This window comes from Aedes aegypti, chromosome 2 (assembly GCF_002204515.2).
Source record: "Aedes aegypti strain LVP_AGWG chromosome 2, AaegL5.0 Primary Assembly, whole genome shotgun sequence".
NCBI classification, from domain to species: domain Eukaryota; kingdom Metazoa; phylum Arthropoda; class Insecta; order Diptera; family Culicidae; genus Aedes; species Aedes aegypti.
Window position 1 is genome coordinate 105293170 of NC_035108.1, and position 10661 is coordinate 105303830.

The 10661-nt window shown below is 37.0% G+C and overlaps 1 long non-coding RNA gene across 1 annotated transcript; it reads right to left on the reverse strand.

Moving 5' to 3' along the window:
• Positions 1-1354: 1354 nt before the first annotated feature.
• LOC5563934 lies at positions 1355-9461 on the reverse strand. The gene is made up of 2 exons (XR_002499882.1): positions 9306-9461; positions 1355-1779 (listed from the first exon to the last, which is right to left on the reverse strand). It is a non-coding gene; the product is annotated as an uncharacterized LOC5563934 (long non-coding RNA).
• Between the last annotated feature and the right edge of the window lie 1200 nt (positions 9462-10661).

A 10661-nucleotide genomic window follows, 5' to 3' on the forward strand; every position in this document is an offset into this window, starting at 1 on the left:
CAGAACTTCCCAAACCGCGATGATCGGCAACATTCGACGGCTAAAACTCGAGCACTTCCTTTACGAGAAGATGCTGACAAAATATGGCTGCTGTGTGATGGACGATGAAACGTATATAAAAGCCGATTTTAAGCAAATTCCGAGGTTGGAGTTTTTCACCGGCAAGAGCAAGTTTGAAGTGAACGACAAATTTAAGAAGAAGAAAATTTCGAAGTTCGCCTCCAAATATCTCATTTGGCAGGCCATCTGCTCTTGCGGACTGAGGAGTGAGCCTTACGTGATATACTGATTACACTGTAGTAGGTTCTAGGTGCCCTGAAGGAAGAGGCCAATATATAATATTTTCGAAACCATATCAATATCGGGGGGTACACGACGTTAAATAAATACGTTAGGCATAAGTACGATAAGCATAATGGACGTTTGGCATAATAGATGTTTGGCATAATGGACGTTGGGCATAATTTCCAAAATGAAAATTGAAATCTTTTATGTGAAAATTGTGCTGACTTTTTTGATAATTGTGCAGGTCTTCAAAGAGCAAAAGTGTGTCCATTGAAATGCGATAACCTTGCAGTCATCCCATAGTTGTGTATCCTTTGAAGTCAATTTCTAGGACAATACTTGATCAAACAAACAGTATGACAATGCTGAAAAGAGCCTTCATTAGCTTTTTGGCCATTTCTGCGACCATGGACCAAAGCCATTCTGAAGGTATCTTAGTTCGTTTCCAAGTCGATCCAGGATCTTTTCGTTTTCTTCACTTTCTTGGCCATGAAGCATAATCGTGTATCGTGTACAAATGAGAATGCAAAATGATTGCTTTGGCAAAGCAAACTTCTGCTTAATAGTTGTGAAAGTGCTCCTAGAACACTAAGCTAAGAATTTGTGTTGGAGCGTAATTCCAAGAATAAGAACGACGCTGAACATGACCTGCTGCTTATTTCTAGTGTTTGGTTGTACACATATAACTTTTACTTTTACATATACTTTTACTAAAAAATATTTACTTCATGTTCCAAGCTAAATTTTTTTTTATTGTATTGAAAATCGTAAACGTGAATAAAGATAAAAAATCGTCATTTCAAACAGGTAGGAATAGTTGCACGATGCAGTTACCGCTATCCTTAGCTATTCTTAAAACTGGTGATACGCAAAAGTTGCTCGTCTGACATTTTCTCCACGATTTTTTGGGACCCAGTCCGACGTCTTTTTTCTACAAATCAAGGACTTCACCCATCCCTAATCGTTAAATCTTGCATAACCAGCTCGCTGTTGATTTTTTTTTTGGGACTAAAATTCACACCAACACGGGAAGAGACGGTAGAAAACAAGATTGAAAGATGATTTTTCATTTTGTATTTTTTATCGTTTATTCAATCTATTCTCACTAAAAGATAGTTTGTCACTGTCGTCGATTGTCACCTTTACGGTTGTCTGAAACTTAAACTAAAATATAAACGCGTCGAATGGCATGGCAGCTGTTTCTAGGTTAGCATTCAACAGAGGTATCGTTTTGTAGGAAATTGGTGCAAGCTCCAAGTGCAAGGCCAACATCGTTGTCGAAATCCTTGAAGTGGGGGGATCATCGTAACGAATCTAACCGAACAGCAGCAGCTTCTTCTTGAGCAGCAGCAGTTTCAGGGTTCCCTGGGGATCCTGGGGGTTCTCAGCTTCCGTCAGGAGGGCAGCATCGGCAGGCACGGCCACGACGGATTCATCGTTGACGGCTGGCAGGGCGAAGGCAACGGCCAACACCAGGGCGAAGATGCAGACGAACTGTTGAGAAATGAAAGGAAGTAAATGTATAGAATTTAGTAATGTGTTAAAATATGATTTGCGTAATCAAAATTGTATATTCAAAAATTTGAGCAGTTGGTAAATTTATTATAACAAATTAAACCTACTCACACGCAATGGACAAGATTTGATAAAATGTGCACGTAACATCAAAGCCAACTTCAACCTGTGGTCGGTGAGACTTTTATATTGGAGCTTATTATATAATAAGAAAAAAAGCAGTAGATGTCGAAAATCGATTCCCTAGCGTAGAATGGAGATACTTATGGCTTCATAGCCAGGAGTAAATTTCTTATTATCATCTGACAAAGCAATTATCTATCAACTGGTGAATGATTTAGTCCAGAAAAAAGGAAAAAATGTTAGCATACAGTATCGGAAACTTGAACAGCAGCAACTATGAAACCTGTGGTGTCCCAGACAGTATAATGCACGGATACCACGGATAAGAGAGTGTAGAAGTTCCTTCAAAGTGAAGCAATGGACAAAGAAAATTATGAACGAACGAATTAGAGTTCATTATGAAAGAATCGAATATTTTTTGCAATGGAATATTGAGGTAAGTATTGAATAAGAATGCACTGCATTGTGATTAGCCATGCATAGTATTGCATGATGAATATCAGGGAAAGCAAACAGTGGATTGTACTGTTCTCAGAAATCAATTAGATAATTCAGGAGGTTAAACAAATCTATGTGCACAAAGAAATTTAGAAATTTTTTGAACATCTTCTAAAATGTTAAAATGGCATATGGCATTCTAGTATTAATTAAGTTAAAAAAATTGAAAACCATGCGGATTGGATTACCGAACAGCTTAATATATGTGTCAATACAATCTTTTCAAAACCAACTTTTTCTAGGTTTTGATTAAGAGCCGAGATAATTAAGTTTTTTTTTTAAATAAAAAATCGTTTTTTGTTCCTAAGTGTTTATTTTTTAGTTTTATTGGCCTACTCTGTTCAACACAGTTTTTATATTTATCATTTGCTATAACTTTATTAAACATACCATAGTTGTATTTCTTATGGTTTTCAAGTTATTTGAGTGTTTTCATCTTAAAATTAACTATTTTGTATGCTTTGTATCTCAACCATGAGCACCTTAAAAATATATATCTTTCCACATAATGATTTTCCTGTCTTTCGAGTAGCTCTTAGCAAAATTTGAATAAGGTGATATTTTTCTATCCCGTTTAAACTTGATTTTACTAATAGATCAGTCATACTTGTTCAACTCACAAAAGTCATGGCTACTAAAACACATCAAACGAAAGGTAGCACGTGTAATTATATAGAAAAATATAAAACCTACATCGTTTTTCAGATGCTTTTGATTGACATGGTTCTGCAAGAAATTCATTGTCTTTTCCTCTACCAGTATTTCATATATTCGTTGGCGATATCACCGAGTTGGAAGTCAACATAAGCCGTATAAAATACGTCAACAAAATTTACAGTCCGATAGAATTTTGAGGCATGAATACCCGGAATCTCCTGATGGATTTATTCCGCATTTCTTGAACTTTTTCAGTGGCATGCCGGACGTGCAAAAGTAGTTTTTGCATCGTTGGAGAAAGTAGGGAGTCGATGCCGGTTATGGACCCTTTGCGTATTATGGACCCCCTACAGAAAAACATAAAATGAACACTCAAAGCAACTATATTCCTATGAAAATCCACCGGGGGAACTTTGATTACATTGTTAGTCAGCAGTTTCAGGCAAAATATTTGGTTTGAGACGCATAAATACAGATATTTGAACAGTTTTGTAAATGAAACCACACAAGAGGGTCCATAATACGCATTTCCAGGTGGGTCCATAATAGGCTCGTCGGCAGCGAGCCGGATTACATGGGAATCAAATGGAGGGTCCATAATACGCAACGTCAAATTTGTAAACAATCCTATTATGGACCCCGGGAGGGTCCATAATAGGCATTCGGACAACAGTTTTTCAAATGCATATTTCGCTGGAAAAATCGAATGATTTTGTATGTTTCATAGACGTACTATGAAGTAAAGACATTGAATTTGTTGTTAGACTCCACAAAACGTATATGCGTCTGAGATATCATTGCGGAAAAGCGTTGAGAATGAATTTCAGCTACTAAGGGGTCCATTACTAGCATTGAAACCCTACGTACCAGCCGTACAACTGGCGATACAAACGGTACGTTTCTGATAGAAACTGCTCAAATGCTTCCACGTTAGAGGGGTTACCGGCCGCTTCATATTTTACCGCTAAAAAAATATTCAATTCGCGATAACTTTTAAGTTTCTCGATATTTTTGCACCATTTTTTCACAAGATCTCAAAAAACTCTTCTAGCTTGAAAAACCGTGTCGATATTAATCATTGGTGATCTAGTTTTGAAGATATTCCGATGTTCCTTGGGGGACCGACATTCTCCATATAAAATGTCTTTGGCGGCCATTTTGTTTTTGGTCAGTTTATCAAAAAAATAAAATGGGTACTATACAATGCCATGTAATAAGGAGCTACCCTGAAAAAATCATACAAATCGGTTCAGTATTCTTGGAGAAATCTCAAAATTACGATATGAGATTTTTTATTTTACTCAAAGACGGCTTCACCAAATTGCTTTTTTTTTAACAACATACTCGCATTAATGTATTATTCCAAAGAGTGAATATCCGAATGAGATAAAAAATCTGTAGGCTGAGATGTTTACGTGGGTTATGGCTACGCGTCGGTCCCCCAAGGAATTTTGAATATCTCCGGATCCAGGTGACCAATTATCAATATCGACACATATTCTAAAACTTGAAGAGTTTTTTGAGAGCCTGTGAAAAAATGGTGCAAAAATCTCGAGTAACAAAAAAGTTATCGCAATTTGAATTTTTTAACGGTAAAAAACGAAGCTGCCGGTAGAGGAGTTAATCACCCGATTAGAGTTAACTACTTTCAAAATTATTGAGAACTGGAAAGAAGGTGTTTATCAATTCCCTTTATTTCTGCTATTTAATCTACTTCCCGTAAGAAGCGGCGTGCCGTGTTACCACCTTTTTTAGTTTCCACCACCTGGAAGAGGTTCAGTCTCAGTCCCAACCTTTCATTGAGAGCTTTTCGTATGGATACCTGGCGATCCTTTAGAATGCTGTTACACTTACCGATACGCCTACGACTATTGTACGAAAGTAGCGTTGTCCGGCATTACCAAATAAGCACAAGAAACGTGGAATTATTCATCAGAAGCTTTTGTGAAAATCATGCCAGAAAATTCAATCGTAATGTAGTTCGGACTGAGTGACTTATGCCCGGTGATCTTGCCAATGAATAAACACAATACTGATAGAGGAATAGATGATTATTTTCTTGCAGAAGCTTCCAAGTCAATCATAAATAACTGAAAAACGAAAGAGAAACTTTAAAGTACATTGGAGTACCTTGAATCTTTTAATTCCGCCCTAAATGCTTATCTTTGACAGATACGCGTATTTCGACTACCACTTGCAGTCTTCTTCAGTTTCTGTTACTCGTATCCACTGGGTAGTGAAAAAAAAGAGTTTGAGCGGTATTTGATCTACGATCCAGCGAGTGAGAACCAAAACCGTTACCCCTCGATCATCTCACCACGTTGAAGTAGAATTGATATATGTGAAACAAATCGTGTATTGTTAGTTGAGAATCAATTACATTTGAAGCGGAATATAATAAAAAATTGGATGGAATTGTATGAAAACGTTTAAATATTAGTACATAGCTGAAATTTATGTCGGCCAAAATTGCGATTTTTTTACCAGTTAGACTTTAGTAATCTGAATTTCGTCTTTCTCATATTTCACCTTCGATTTCGCTGCCCCTTCTCGATCACCGCCGCGCATGCATTTATCCTGATGTTCATTACAGTTTTCTCCGTCCGGCTCAATGTTTACCATTTTTTCTTTGTTCTCGACTCACCAGCTGGTCTTGTGTACACAAAAAAAACAGCTGGTCCTCCGATGTTTACAGTCATCGTCATTGTTCTCATCTCCAGCTGATCGAGTTCTCGTGTCAAAATCAGCTGGTACTGAGTGAAATCAAGAATGAAAGGTGGATGGTGTTTGAAAATGTACCATCAGTACATTATTGGCAGCTTCTCAATTTCGTCATGAAAGTCTAATCATTCGTGAAAATTACAATAATACTTTTTTGCTGTGTACAATCACACTACCCTTAATATTTCTAGATTAATAAGGGTGCCGGCCACGTCCTTATGTTCATCGGGAGAGGAAGGAATGTCAGTTAGATAACTGTTGTTACTAGGAAACCGAAGAATCTCCTGCATTTTCCACAGCTACCTTGGAAGTAGGAGTGTTTTGTTAGCGATGGTTGAGGTCTGGGAGGGAGGGACCGATACTTTACACGAAATATGACACAACGTTATTTCAAACTGCAAGAAAACTCCAACTTGCCAACGACAATCAAGGCAGACTTGATGAAAATCGCTAGCTTTCTTTTGTTGTGTACCTTCGATCTTTCTGGACAAACATGGGAAAAGGGCCAAAGTTTTCTATGCAGTAAATTTTCGTTTTTATTGGAAAAAGTAAAATTATGATTTGAATACTTTATATTCAATCAGAATAAAAGGTGCTATCGTGACATTACTTTTGAATCAGCATGAATAGCTTTTCAATCGATTATTTGTCACATTTGATAAAATTCAAAAATAAGTTTTGATGAATTACGTGCTTCAATCATGTTTGTCCATTGCTTAAGATTTGGGCTCACAGTGACAGTTCGTGACAGCAGAATCTCGGCTCACCTTGACGTACATAAATTTCGTATTGGTTTCTCCCTCCCAGGTTGAGGTATTCGACCGTAGTGAGGATATCAGCGTGGTAAGCGGTTAAATCGATTTATTCTATTCTAGCGATAGAAAGAACTTATGATGTTTAATGACGCAGACGTCAAGGATGATGCTGAGAGATAGAGAAAGAGTTCTTTCAGAAAGAATGTTACATATATGAGAAAAGGGCGGGCCTGGGATTGAACCCATGGCCTTCTGCTTAAGAAGCTGAAGTGATAGCCATTAGACTACCAATTACTGTCACTGTAGCAATTTATATATGAATTGCAACAATAGTTCGTCTCTTATTTTGGTCGAAATTTTGTCTGACAATTTCACCTGAACGGCCACTTGATAGTGATAGCCCATTATGCCATTTGCTGTAACACCCAATTTTATAGAGCAGAATGTCGTTAGGTATAAGCCGAAAGGTTTATTAGGAGTTGTTAGGCCGAATGGGTTGAAATGGGGTTCTAAAGTGGAAAGTGTAGCTTAAAAATGGGTTGACATATTTAAATAGAATTCATGAGGCCAAAAGGGTCGTTATCATGAGAAGACAATTAAGACGAAACCGTGAGTTCAAAATTTTCAACCAAATGAAAGGACCATTCAGCCGATTGGGTTGGTAGACTAGACTATTTGGGAGGCCGGAAAGAACAACAGCCTTAAAAGATTGTTAAGCTAAATGAATCACAAAAGACACTTTTCAAAAAAAAAAACTGTAGAATGAAAGAATATTTAGAGGGAAACAATTGTTAAACCTACGGATTGAGTTCATGAAATTCTAACGCTCGAATAAAAAAATCATAGGGGGTTGTGTACAAGACACGACTGCATGACGTTAACGCCATGTGATTTGCTGCATTTGAATTTTAGTCAATTGTCGCAATCTTCCTTTAGATATAATTTAAAATGTAATGGTTTGTGCATTTAAGAACAGCGCGAAGCTTTCCGTCCGGAGAAGTGCACGATGGATATCGTCATCGCCACCGTAAATTTCAATCTGGCGTATTGTCAATTATTCGTGAACAGGACCGATTAAACTGTTAGAATTGAACACCCAATTTTCAATAATTTATCGTCAAAAATCAATAGCTTTCTCCTTTTGAGTAAAATGTTGTATAAATTTCCGATTGGTGGGAAAATATTGAAAATCTATCTATAAGTATAAGTGTTCAAAATCTAACATAATGTCGTAACGGTCGCAACATTTTAGATTTTCAATTGACACCCAGTATATTAACGTCAAAACAGAAAGAAAACATAGTAAAATCGCACGAGTCATTAAAAAATAAATAAATATGGTTAAACAGCATAGCTAATGAAAAGAGATGTGTGTGACTGGAAAGAACAGCCGCGATACTCGAAAGAAAGCAAAATATTGAATTGAAATGTTGGATTGTTATATAGGACCTAAAATAACAGCCGTTGTTTCAATAAAGATTTAGGGTCAGTGATCCATTAGTTGTTGGTGTTCTTTTAGTTGCGCTAGTGCTATTCATACTGATTTCAATGTATTAGCCACAGAACTGACACTTGTAATCGACGGTTTGGCTTGTTAGTTGCCGAAATAGTTGTAAAAATTGTTCAAATTGCATCAAAATTGATGAAATACCACCAAAACTGCCAAAACTTTTCTCACTTGTACCAATAGTTGCGATAAACTGTTCCTATAATGGAGGATTCCATAAGAAAACAACGGGTACTGCAACTATAGGAACACAAACTAAAAATATACCGCAACTAAAGGAACAGTGTACCAATAGTGGAGGTATTATTTTTCACTGACATGCCGTTGGTGACTGCGGTGAAATTAATTTTCTCATTAAAGTAAATGGGCGTTACTTCCTGTCACAACAATAATATGTACATTTATTGCACTTTTTTTTAATTTTTAGCGGTAAAATGAAGTTGGATCGTGCTTAGTACCTCCACTATTGGAACATTTACTCTATCTAAATACCATTGATTAACATCTTAAGAGAAGTATGCACTTCAACAGAAAAGTAATCGCCTATCTCGATGCGTAGGAAATTTCTTGCAAGAAATGCTCAAGAAAAGCATTTTTCTTTGATCGCAGTACGCAGTTGAAAACAAATGTCAATTCAAATGGAGCTCACTGTAGGAAATTTCTTGACCAGTTCTTGGGCAGAAATTTTTGCTTTTCTTGAGCCGAACAGCATACCTAGCTTTAACTTGGAAAAATGATCGGAATAAAAAGCTTGGATTAAAATTGAGGCTTCTTTGCACCTAAAGTTGACCTCTTGTAGCTATAGTAGCACTACTAAGAGAAACTATTGGAAGAATTAAGAACTTTTTTACACCAATCGAAAGCTTTCACCATTCTTCACCATTGAATCCACTATTTTTTGAAAACACTACCAAATGCTTGCTACGATTAAGCAAGTCATGAAACACACTCACTGTGTAATATTTTTAATATCACGATATATGCATTTGAAAAGTCTACAAAAGATACATCGTCCATTATCCACATGTTTTTGATCTATTCACTTTGCAATAGCTGCTCCACTGTCGACCAAGCACACGTATCAAAATTTCAGACCAAACCAACTTCAACCAACATTTCACTCAACTTTACAATAAATGTTTCCTGTATATTTTAGTATAAATCTGCTATTCTATGTTTCACTGAACACTCGTCAATTGAGTACATTATTTGAAGCTTCAACAAATTTGAAAAAATTCACATACCGTGAGGAATTTCATTTTGATGATCCTGTATTTTCTTGTCTAGAACTACTGGCAGGATGGCTTTCAAGATTCTTACTGTTGAAACCTTGGCCGTGAAGGCAGACTTTTATACCAAGCCGGGCCGGCGCAAACCTGCGCCAAACGTGCGAATTAGTGCAGCCTCCCGTTCCGCGAAGCAAGCGTATGACGTCTGCCTCACCATTCTAGATGAGAGAAAAGCTCGCCGCGCCTTCTGTGCCCCGCAGAATCGTTCTGTTCACTTCTTTTATCAAAGCAGGCGGCAATTTTTCTTACCGATCGTTGTATGTGGTGTCCCGTCTTACCTCGCCTCCATGGTCTCTTCCACAGGTGCTTCTGTGATTCTTCGATCGAAGACGGCGGCGGTGCTACTCACTATCGTCCGTCGACACGTTATTTGCATCTCAACCGTATCAATGGACGGTTATGTCAACAAATTTTGGAAAACAAACTATCCTAGAGTTTCACTGGAATCAATTTCGGAGGGTTTTATTTATTCGATGGCACCAGGCACCTTTGTTTTTTCTTGCACTTTGACCATTTTCAATGGATTTGATACGTCTTGGCTTGCTGATTCCGAATTTGTTTTCCAGATATTTAATCTCATTTGAAAAATTGAAAAATGTTGAAAAGTTGAAAAGTTGAAAAATTTGTTGTGAAAATATAATCTATGTAAATTTTTTGAAAATGTCAATAAAACTAATCTTTCTCAAAAATTGTACACGTTACGATAATTCATAGAACAGATTCGAAGTCAGGAACCAGAACTACTGAATTCATTGCAAATTGTCAAAGTGCGCGAAACAGTGTTGTCTAGTGTAATGTGTTATAACTAGAAAGATCATTAGCCAAGTGACTTAATATAATAGAAATTAAACTATTCCAGTGAATTGACAGCACAAGAAAGAATGAATAAATTAGGGGGGAAGTATCGTGTTTTAACCTACACCTTTTTTAAGATTATCATAAATAGTAGGCGAAAATTGTATGAAACAGTAAAATTGGTACTTCAACCAGTAGGCTATGCACAACCGATTCATCCATTATGGACCGATGCACGAGTTCACTATCTGACGTTTGAGCGGTGCCGTGTTATTTACGTGACCATGGCAACAAGTGAATCCAGTACCGCTCAAACGTCAAATTAATGAACTCGTGCATTGGTCCATTATCATCATTTCACAAGATCCTTGAACTTCATCGAACAAATAGTAAAATCTGATCACATGCAAGGAAGATTAATTTTTAATCGTCGCTATATAAACTTTTGGCTCTAGTGAAATTTTCTTATGACAGCCAATAAATCTAGTCCCCTATTGTCAAACCGGATGCTCTTCA